The sequence below is a fragment of the Montipora foliosa genome, chromosome 14 (assembly GCF_036669935.1).
Source record: "Montipora foliosa isolate CH-2021 chromosome 14, ASM3666993v2, whole genome shotgun sequence".
NCBI lineage: Eukaryota > Metazoa > Cnidaria > Anthozoa > Scleractinia > Acroporidae > Montipora > Montipora foliosa.
The window spans coordinates 16,535,633-16,545,632 of record NC_090882.1 but is presented as its reverse complement, the minus strand read 5'-3'; the positions used below and the strand labels follow the sequence as shown (position 1 = coordinate 16,545,632).

General features: G+C 40.2%; 1 long non-coding RNA gene across 1 annotated transcript; it reads right to left on the bottom strand.

The window, feature by feature from the left end:
* Positions 1–1,409: 1,409 nt before the first annotated feature.
* LOC137985076 (uncharacterized) lies at positions 1,410–2,701 on the bottom strand. Its single transcript, XR_011119230.1, has 2 exons — positions 2,238–2,701; positions 1,410–1,515 (listed from the first exon to the last, which is right to left on the bottom strand). It is a non-coding gene; the product is annotated as an uncharacterized lncRNA (long non-coding RNA).
* Positions 2,702–10,000: the final 7,299 nt, after the last annotated feature.

Here is a 10,000-nt window from a genome sequence, read left to right as displayed (position 1 = left end):
CATGAAGGCAAAAAACAAGTTCAGACTACCTGTGACGGTAGAAGGCGAACCACTGACGGAAGTCAAAGGCTTCAAGTACCTTGGGAACTACATTTCATCCGACAGCAACATCGACAAAGAGGTGTCAACCAGAATTGGTCTCGCAGCTCAGGCGTTCAAGAAACTGAACAACATTTGGACGTCCACAACTCTCAGTACCAAAACTAAGCTCAGAATCTACCAGTCCAACGCACGTTCAACTCTTCTCTACGCCTCAGAGACGTGGAGAACCAACAAGAAGTTGGAGAACAAACTTCGGGGCTTCGAAGGGAGATGCTTACGGAGAATATTGAGAGTCAGGTGGCAAGAAAAGGTGTGCAATGAGGAGATCTGGAGGCGCACAGGGGTGAACAACATCGTTCTGCAGGGGAAAAGAAGACGGTGGACGTGGCTTGGCCATTTCCTTCGCATGAAGAAAGGCCGGCACCCGCTCGAGGCACTGTCTTGGGCGCCCACTGGGAAGAGGCACCGGGGTAGACCACTCGGCACTTGGCGGAGGACCATCGAGGACGAGATGAAAACAGCTGGAAAGACGTGGAACGAGCTGCGGTGGCTGGCCCAGGACCGGTCTGAATGGAAGAAGTTTGTCGGTGCCTTATGCTCCCCCAGCGGGGCTCCGAGGATTGAGTGAGTGAGTGATAAAGAAAAATACTGTCTACGGAATTCGGTGTGCTGTCTCATCGTTTTACTAGAACTACAACAACACATATTTTTTACTCTGTTGCAGATACCGAGAATATGATATAAGTCTCATCGTTCTTGTGTCTTTCATAAGCAATCATGGTGAAGATCTTTTTCCTTTAAAACAGCTAATGAATTATTTTTTTTTTGTGTGTCCTGTCTATTGTGTATTTGAAAAGTTGTTTCCAATTTATCAACATCAAGATGACGTCTCACTGGAACTGACGAAAAAATCACAAATGTCTGGAAGTTCTTGTAATAGTACTCTTAAGCTAGCTTGTACGTTTTGTTTTCCCATTTCAGATCACGTGATGTTACTTTAGAGAACAGTTTCCTTTGATTCAAATAATGTCTTATGCACGTGCTTATGAACGAACAAGTTGTGAAAAAACAAAAGGAGAATTCCCTTGGGAACAGCACGTGGTCTGAAATGGAAAAAACAAACCATTCAAGCTAAGAGGTCAATTGCAAAAAAAGTGTTTGTTTTTCTTTTTGTTGAAATAAGTCTCCTCTTCCACTCCAAGAGCACAAGAACTTTAAATAGTGTTGCTTCTATGTCAAGTGTGGTTTGAAGCTCAAAAGCGCGAAGACTCTCGGAGCTATGCGCATGCTTGAACTTGTGTTGGCCACACCTGGTTGGTGTTAACGTGGGTCACCTTGCATTTTTTGTTTTGTTGTTGTTGTTGTTGTTGTTGTTTTTGTTTTTTTCACTGAAAAAAAGACGTGAAAAAACCACCTGGTGCTTACTACTTCCGCTGACCTGACCAATGAGGAGTTGTCATGACGACAGGTGACCTGGAGAAAAAAAGATGAATTTGAGTGTTTTTTTTTTTTTTTGCTGTCAGAAATGCTCCCAGTTGGGTGAACAGGATAACGTTCTAAATGCAAGTCAGTCTGGGACAAACTGACTATTTTCGGATATACTGCCCACACATATAGTGAAACCACTTTAAGATGTAATTTATACTGGAGTTTTTTTTTTTTTTTTGCAGATTAAGGAGATTAAAGTGACAAACACCTGGTTCTTGACACGTCTTTGCTTTTATTCTCAATCGAGATCTTCAAGCTCTCACATGAGATCGAAAGAAGCAAATTTATCGCCGTCAACAACACGACCATTGGTTCACTTCTGCGAGCACATTGGGAGTATTGGACAGACTTGATTTAGTAAGAGTTGAAGCCAACAGAAGTTCAATAGGTATGAACGTGTTTTAAATCTCTCAATCACAGAATAAGTGCCCATGAAAACTGTAGTGCATTAACTGTCATTTTAATTATTGTAATTAAGGATTTCGATCAGTGTCGTCCAAAAGATTGGACTGAAAAGCTTGCTATTTCATAGCGTGATTACATTGACCACTGCAGAGTACTTCTTAGAAGATTTCATTTTAATGCTCACACTTGAATTGTATATTCCGACGCAATACGCCATGATAAACAGCACGACAAGGACTTGCCTAAGAGTTTTCATGTGAATGGTCACACATTAGGATTGCATCTACGTAGTATATACTTACAACCACTTTATATGGCACAGTAAATAGCATCAGCGAAAGGAACTGCTCTGTAGCTTTCATTTGAATGATCAAACTTCAGGATCTCGCCCGCCACAGCCCCGAAAGTTAGATGGCTACTTTTTACAGCACAATAAACACCACCATGCACAGGAAATTGCCCTCTTGAATGGGCACATATTTGGGATTTCATCCACACAGTCCCAGCGTAGAACTCTGATCTTGATCTTATGCGGCGTACTAAACAGCTCCCAGGGCCGAAGTAAAACCCTTTGTTCTGGGAGACCCAACTCGGCAAACAAATCAAAGGAGACCTAAACATGAGAAGCGGGCTTTCTGGCCGTTTCTACAGTTTATTTACTAGGTTACTAATCCTAAGGGAAAGCAGAGCATGTGAACAATGTGTGACATGCATATAGACGAATGTTACCGATTCAGTGGTTGATCATGTTGTTCCAGTCGCTATGCTAGTTTAAACATAACCACAATATATATTGTTACAGCGGTAGTATTTTCGCATTAAACAAGAATTGCTTCCTTCCGTTATCAACTGATTCGTTTTGTAAAGCCAAACATTAAAAAAAAAAACAGTTAAGATCATTTCGTAGAAACACAAAAGATCGCTAGAATACCATTTATGAGGAAGGGATGACGGTAAAACACCTGCTCTGGCCTCAATTGTATGAAATATTAATTGGGAAGAGAGGTGTCGGCGTAGTTTGCTAAAGAAGCAAATTTTGTCCCCGTTTAAGCTTAAACCTAGGTAAATGGATGGAGAACTTGAAATACGTGACAAGAGCAAGAAAAAGGAACTTCTGTCAAACGGTAACCCTTTTGTAGCTATCTCTTTGGTTTACCTGTTCATAGGGCTGTAGTTTTTGAGCTTTGACAACAGAAAGAATTAGCATCGTGTTTACAGCGAAGTGCAAATGTCGGACTGAGATTCACGTTTTGCCAAAAATGGAAAACACTAGTTTAAAATCAGTTCATTTCGTGCCTTAAAGCTCCAAATTTCGAGCAACTTCTCAATGGCCGTTTATCGATTTACTTAAAACCCAATGCTTAATCTCTTCAATGACAACGCCAACAATAATATATCTTTTATATAAATATTTCGGCGATATCTTGATCATCTCGATATGATTTCATCTCATCACATTATAGAATTTAGGCGAAAATTTTATTGATGAGTGGGGGAGTGTGAGAAAGCATATTTTCTGTTATATGCTTACGTTGTCTTGAAAATCTAGATTGTGTTCATTATTCGTTGAAAATTGGAAGAGAAAGACAAAGAAAAGTACGGTACACTTTGTTTTTTTTTTCTGGCGTTCCTCTTACTTTTGTTCATTGTGTTAATAGAATGCGTTTAGTCAGCCAAGTCAATAGATTTTTAGTCGCACTTCTGCTATAGTTCCTGAGTCATCTCTTGTTTATATTCTTAGTGAGTTATACAAAATGGTATGGTAACAAATACAAACGACAAAATACAATGAGCACAATAGCTGTAAAAGCAAAAAAAAAAAAGAAAGATAAATCGTACACCTGAATTTATGTGGTGGATTAAGAGGATTATTTCCTTGACGACTGTATGTGTAAGCGTGTCTGATCTTCTACAAAACCCTTCTTGGCTGAAATGTAGCCTGCCAATACCAATGTCTCGTGGAAGTCTCAATTTGGAGAATCAATTTCTACTCACGAAACCTTTGATCACCACAAGAACAGTCCGAGTAAAGTCAATCGCATTTTGTCCTTTACGTGGCGTTTGGCCGGGGTATCTTCCTCAAACCGTCCGATGTGCACGGGGGCTTGTGAGAGATGTCTCATTTGTCATTGTAAGTCAGGTCACATGTTTTGAAGAGACCATGTTTGTTTTTGATCGTTGCAATATCGAAAAATGCCAAAGTCAAAAGGAAACTCCATGCGTTAGTCGCCTTTTGTTGGATTAACGATTCTAGCAAACTTTAGTCCGTAGCTGCAATTCTCTTTCTCGAAGATGTGAGCTTGGCCGGGCTATTTCACCTGTCAGAGAATTCTTCGGCTTTCAAAGTATACCCGTGGAATTCTTTTACACCAGGTTTAGCATCAATGAAAGTGACCGAGGACAACCGCTCAGCGCACTGAATCAGTGACTCTTTCTTTTTGACATTGCTGTTTTTGCTAAATACTTTCGCATACGACTCCAAATCAGACGTAGGCTGAAGACGCCCTTACACCGGATGTTTTGCGAGTCGTGCGTGTGTGAGAATGGTCGAAAACGTCACGTACGCTAATTGCATGCAAAAGCCGTAAGCAAAAATCTTACTGGCTAAATCCCCGCCCTTTATTAATCGTCCAAATGCGACAGAAAACCAACTGAAAACCTCGCAAATTACCTTTTTATGGTTAAAAAGTATGCGAAAATTGATTATAGTTTGTGTTTTGAATTTCTTGCAATTTTAGTTGTGAAATAAAATAATATTCTAATTGGTGGTTTACGTAAAGTTATCATATTTAAACGCACCAGAAAGCTCGTCGCAATATCTTTTTCACCTTTACGAGTGAATAAATCCAGTACGCATTTATTTATGCGCTCTTTTTGGAGACACCGTTTGTTTGTGTTGAGGAGATTTCAGGCGTAAAATATTTGAATCATAGAACAATACATGTCGGCTTTTGAATGATTTCCTTCGCGGCCCATTTAATTAATGCCAAGGTTTTATTGCTTACCCCCTAAAAACGCAAAGGTTAAGGAAGTCAGCTCAGTGTTGGTTTTCAAATCTGCTCAGTTCCTCGATTAATGGCCATAATGTCGAGAGAGATAGATTAGGTTATGGAAGATCAAGTACAACTCCAGGAATTGTGAATTAGACCGAAACGTTCAGGAAGGAGACGTTTGAAAAACCAAGGTCGTTTATTTTTGGCAAGTATGCAGTTTGGTGTCGCAACAATAAGTCAGCAATGTAATTTCTAAACAAGGATTTCTCGAAACAAACGAAATCGCTTCCTGCAACGGTCTCTTGTACAACTTCACAAGTCTTGTCATATGACACTGATATGAGTCAGAAGAGAAGAGTTAAAATCTCTTTAATTCATTAAGTAATTCTAAAATTCTTACACTTCCTGTCAGCTTATTTAACCCAAGATATGTCGCGAAAACAGTGCATTTACCAAAGTCGACAAAATATCATAGATTAAGAATTGTTCTTTGAAGTATTGTTTTTCATAATGTGGACCTTGTCAAGCTCCGACACGAGATCAAATTAGTAACTCGCAAGGTTCAAGTTCTGTTTAATGGGGTTGCGCAGACTTCGCCCAAGCAAATGAAAATTAATTAATCGGATTCAAGCATGCTTGTTTTACAAAAAAATCGTGGATTTGTATCTTTATACTATGCTTTTTTATCAAAAACGTATCTCTGTGTTTTTTGCCCTTGGGAATGGCCAAGTCCTGTTTTTTTTTTTTTTCATATTTCCATCACAATGTAATGATCATAATCGAGGTATTGCTATGATGACGAACGATCGAAATAGCTTATTGTGTTGAAAACCATAGTAATCTCTTTTATTGTGCCATTTTGAAATATCTGGAATTGAAGCCAAAATTTTAAGGTATCCTTGGTGAGGTCTTAATGGCTAGACGGCTCACTCCACGTCAGTTTCTTCTAAGAACTCTTATGTAGACAGTCTTAACGTGGTGTTGTGTGGTAATTGGATTGCGTGCGGTCACGGATTAAGGCACTACAACTGTACCTGCGAAATACCGCCAATTAATGCACGACTCAATTGAGTGAAAAACATCTTAGGCGCCGTTTATCGCCTTCGTAAAGTTGGTTGAAATAACGAACTTGACGCAATATTCAATTCTTCACAGTTTGGATTCTGATCAATGAGTCGGGATTGAGATGGCCGCCCTTACTACTTCAGTTGGGCTTAATTTGGCGACCGGCTCTTCGGAATATACAACCGTTCCAGAAAGTGCGAGTACTGATGAACCAAATACGTTAAATCCATTCGCTGTTGGCTTAATCCTCGAAGCTGGTATCTTGGCCGTTGTGTTTGGAAATCTTTTAGTTCTGATCTCGCTTCGATTTCTCAAAGATTGGCTTGTGACTGATGTTCTTCTACTTTCGTTGTCAACGGCTGATTTTGTCGATGGAACACTCCCTCTTCAGCTGATAATATTCATGAATTACTTCATTCAGCAAAAATGGACAGCATTTTTATGCGACTTGTACGTAATAGTCGTGAATTCGCTTCGCTTTGCATCTGCTGGTACTGTCACACTCATCGCTGTTGAGAGGGCGTTCATGATACTTTCGCCTTTGAAATATCACACGAAAGTAACGGTTTCACGGATAAAGAAAGCTGTTGTAATCACTTGGCTTATCGCTGTGTTCTTCGCAATCTTGCCGTTTATAGGAGTTGGGACATCTGGTTATGAAGAAGGCAAATGTTTTTATCATCTCACTGATATGGGAAGGGCTTATGCTATCCTCATTCTATCTGCCTCGTTCCTCTTGCTGACTATAGTCTCAGCATGTTTCATTGCTATCAAATCTTCCAGTTCAAGGTTCATTTCAAGACAAACTCAGATGGACAACAAAAATAAGCGTGCAGGAAACAGGACGCAACGTGACTCGACCTGCGAGATTCTGGAGTGCGAGCGAGTAAAAATAAGACGAAAAAGTAACCCCTCCGGGGTGCGGGAAATTCGAAGATTGTCACGTATGATGGCACTTGTTATCTTCCTCTACTGCGTGAGCTGGTTGCCAATTCTGGTAAGTTTTAATAACAACGATTAGCAATTAAATCTCTTTTTACATTTCCTCGAAGTAATCGAATATTGAAATCGTGAGATTCACTGCCAAAAAGGGCGTGCCACAACGAGATAAAGATCAGTAATCATGGAAAATTTCTCCTGCAAAAGAATAGTTCTTCCCAGCTAAAATATAACCTCTGAGATCGTAAGAATGCTCCGAGTGAAAACATAGACCGCGTCTTTCAACTTGCGAGGAGAATTACATGTAATTCCCGGAAATTTTTACGTTCATTGAGGGAAAAAGAGATTAATTCTGTCTTGTCGGCTGTGGAGCGGGAAAAAAAACATGTAGAGGAAGTCAAACTTTTAACCTTCTGTAAGTAAGTTTAAGTTTTAAGTTGCTAAATGGTTTGAGTGTTTTTGACTGACTTGACAGCAGCAGCTGGGGATTTTCTTTGATTTATAATTTATGTCAAAATGCTCTTACCAAGATTTTTCTTCTTCCCTGAGAACAAAGAGACGATTGGAAATATTTGGCTTACAATTAGAGCAATTTAAAGTACGACGTTATGACATTTTTGTCAGAAGTGTCATTCGTAATTCGTAGGGCTTAGTCAAGTAGGCTTAGAAGATTTGTTTTGCTTCCTTTCAGATTAGCAATATAGTTACGATGGTGACAGACAGGAAGTCAAGTAAACTTGTTGTACTTCTTACTGGAATGGTCTCCCTTGTTTATGCCACGGCAAATCCCATAATATACGGCACAATGAGCATGCGTTATAGGTGGGCCTACAGAAGAGTATTTAACGCAGCCTGCTGCTTTTGCGGAAGGAGACCAAGGTCATGGAGTCTCTCATTTTCAAGTATAAGTGAGTCAGTACATTGCTTTCAGTTTTTTTATTCTTGGCAGCAGTTGCAAGTAATTTGTTGCGTATTAAAGGTCCATTCTGTTCCTCAGAGCTGCACGTGCGATTCAGCCGACCAGAATAAGATGAGATAATGCCATTTTGGAAATTGTCCAGGGTAAAGAAGCAGAACTACAGCTTTTGTGTGATTGTCAAGATCTTGGGTGTGATACACTTAAAGGAATTAAGAAAAAAGGGTGGAATGATAATTAACCCACTATGTGATTGACATGTACAGTTATCTATAGTTGGAAATTTTTCATCCGTAACTGGGAAGACGGCAATTTAACTTTAGAATCGCACATGCAGTTAAGGACGTTTTTAACCATTCATGTTTTTCGCAAACACACTGGAACTACCACAAGAGGAATCGGATGGTTAGCTCTAGTTCCTTTAGATTCTTAAAAAATTATTGCACTGTCAAAACAATGCGTGGTTTTCAAGTTATGGAAGCAATCCTGTTCTTTTATACCGACTTAAGGACGGTGCCTACTAATTAAAGATATTTTTGCCCCGGTGTGCGATTATGCAGGAAATGTAGGTCTTAACAAGTGTTATCGAAATCCAAAAAAAAATTGGGGGTAACCACGCATTTTTCAAAGATAATTCATGAATAATATTTGTAAAAAGCTTTAAAATACAAAGCAATGTATGGCGTTCTTCCTCAAATTGAAGCTTAATTATCTCTCAAAAATGCTTGGTTACCCTCAATTTTCTTTTTGAATACCAAGAGTACTTACTAAGATCTACTTTCTCCGGATAGTTTTAAACCGCGCAAAAGTATTCCTGTATTAGTAAGCATCGGCGATAGGACGTCCGAGTACCTGGAGATGCGCAGAACGTAAGCGCAATAACAATAGTAGGCACCGTCCTTAATTCTAATAATCCGCGTTCCCAACCCCCTGTGGCGACTATCTGGCAGAAGCTAGCCGGTGCCAGAAGTGTTTTTTTTTTCTTTCCCGACTGTCTGGGATCCTAGCACAGGCAAGGCAAAGGCACAAATGGGTGCTTACCATTCCGCCCAAAATTCCGGAAATTTCGCTTAAATGTCAAATGGAACAGTCATTTGACGGAAAACCCGTTTGGAAAAAGTGGAGTACCTCCAGAGGTACTCCTGAATTTCCACTAGAAACGGAATTTCGGAAACTCTTGTGCCATTTTACCGATTCTTGCGTTTCCAGGCCCAATTTCACGCGAAATCTAGTGATGAGGGAAGGAAACGCCTGGGACCCAAGGTTTGAAGATGGAACAATGGTAAGAACAATAGGCCATTTCCGAGTTCATGTCTGCCTCCTCTTCAAAGCGAGTCTAAGTGCGAAGTTTTTGTTATGAAAATTAGTTTTCATTCATATGTAAAGTAGAACTAATTACCATCACAAAAACTTCGCACTTAGACTCGCTTTGAAGAGGAGGCAGACATGAACTCGGAAATGACCTATTTCGTCCGGTTGGTCGGTAAACTTGGAAAATCGCTTAGTGTTATGCAACAGTCACCCCAACCGGAATTTTCCAGCAAATGGTAAGCACCCAAGAATGTTGCATGTTTTCCTCGCGATCGGTACCAGTTCCTTGTTTCCTGCGCGAGCTTTGCTTACTGATTAGTTAATTGTGTTGTTTGTTTTGGTCTTACATTTCAAGGCACTCCGCGTTCACGGACTTTCACAATTCCTCAATTATTTAGCGACCAACCGTCCGAAGAACACAAAAGCAAGGAAGCAGCGAGGAAGCAAAAAACTGAACTGGAACAAAAACAAGCAGCACAAACAGCTTTGGAGCAGAATTGTCATGAGACAGTAGTTTGTGATTACGTCACAGATAGACCAATACCTGATGTTCCGCCAGTGCAACACATGAAACACTGACACCGGAAAAGGGCGTGTCTCATTGTTAGGGGGAGCCAGATTTGAATTACCTCTGGGGTATTTGCTAAGATAGTTGCCTTCCTTTACCTCACTTTTCTAACGCGTTTAAATAATGATCACAGTACTTATGGAAGAACTTTTCCCCAGGGTCCTCTGTATCAAAACAGAGGAGAGCATCAATGAAAATCACTGATCTAAAAAAAAGACTGGATCGAGCGACCCATCGTTTGGGAAGCCCGCGGCGCCATATCACTTTGGCCGT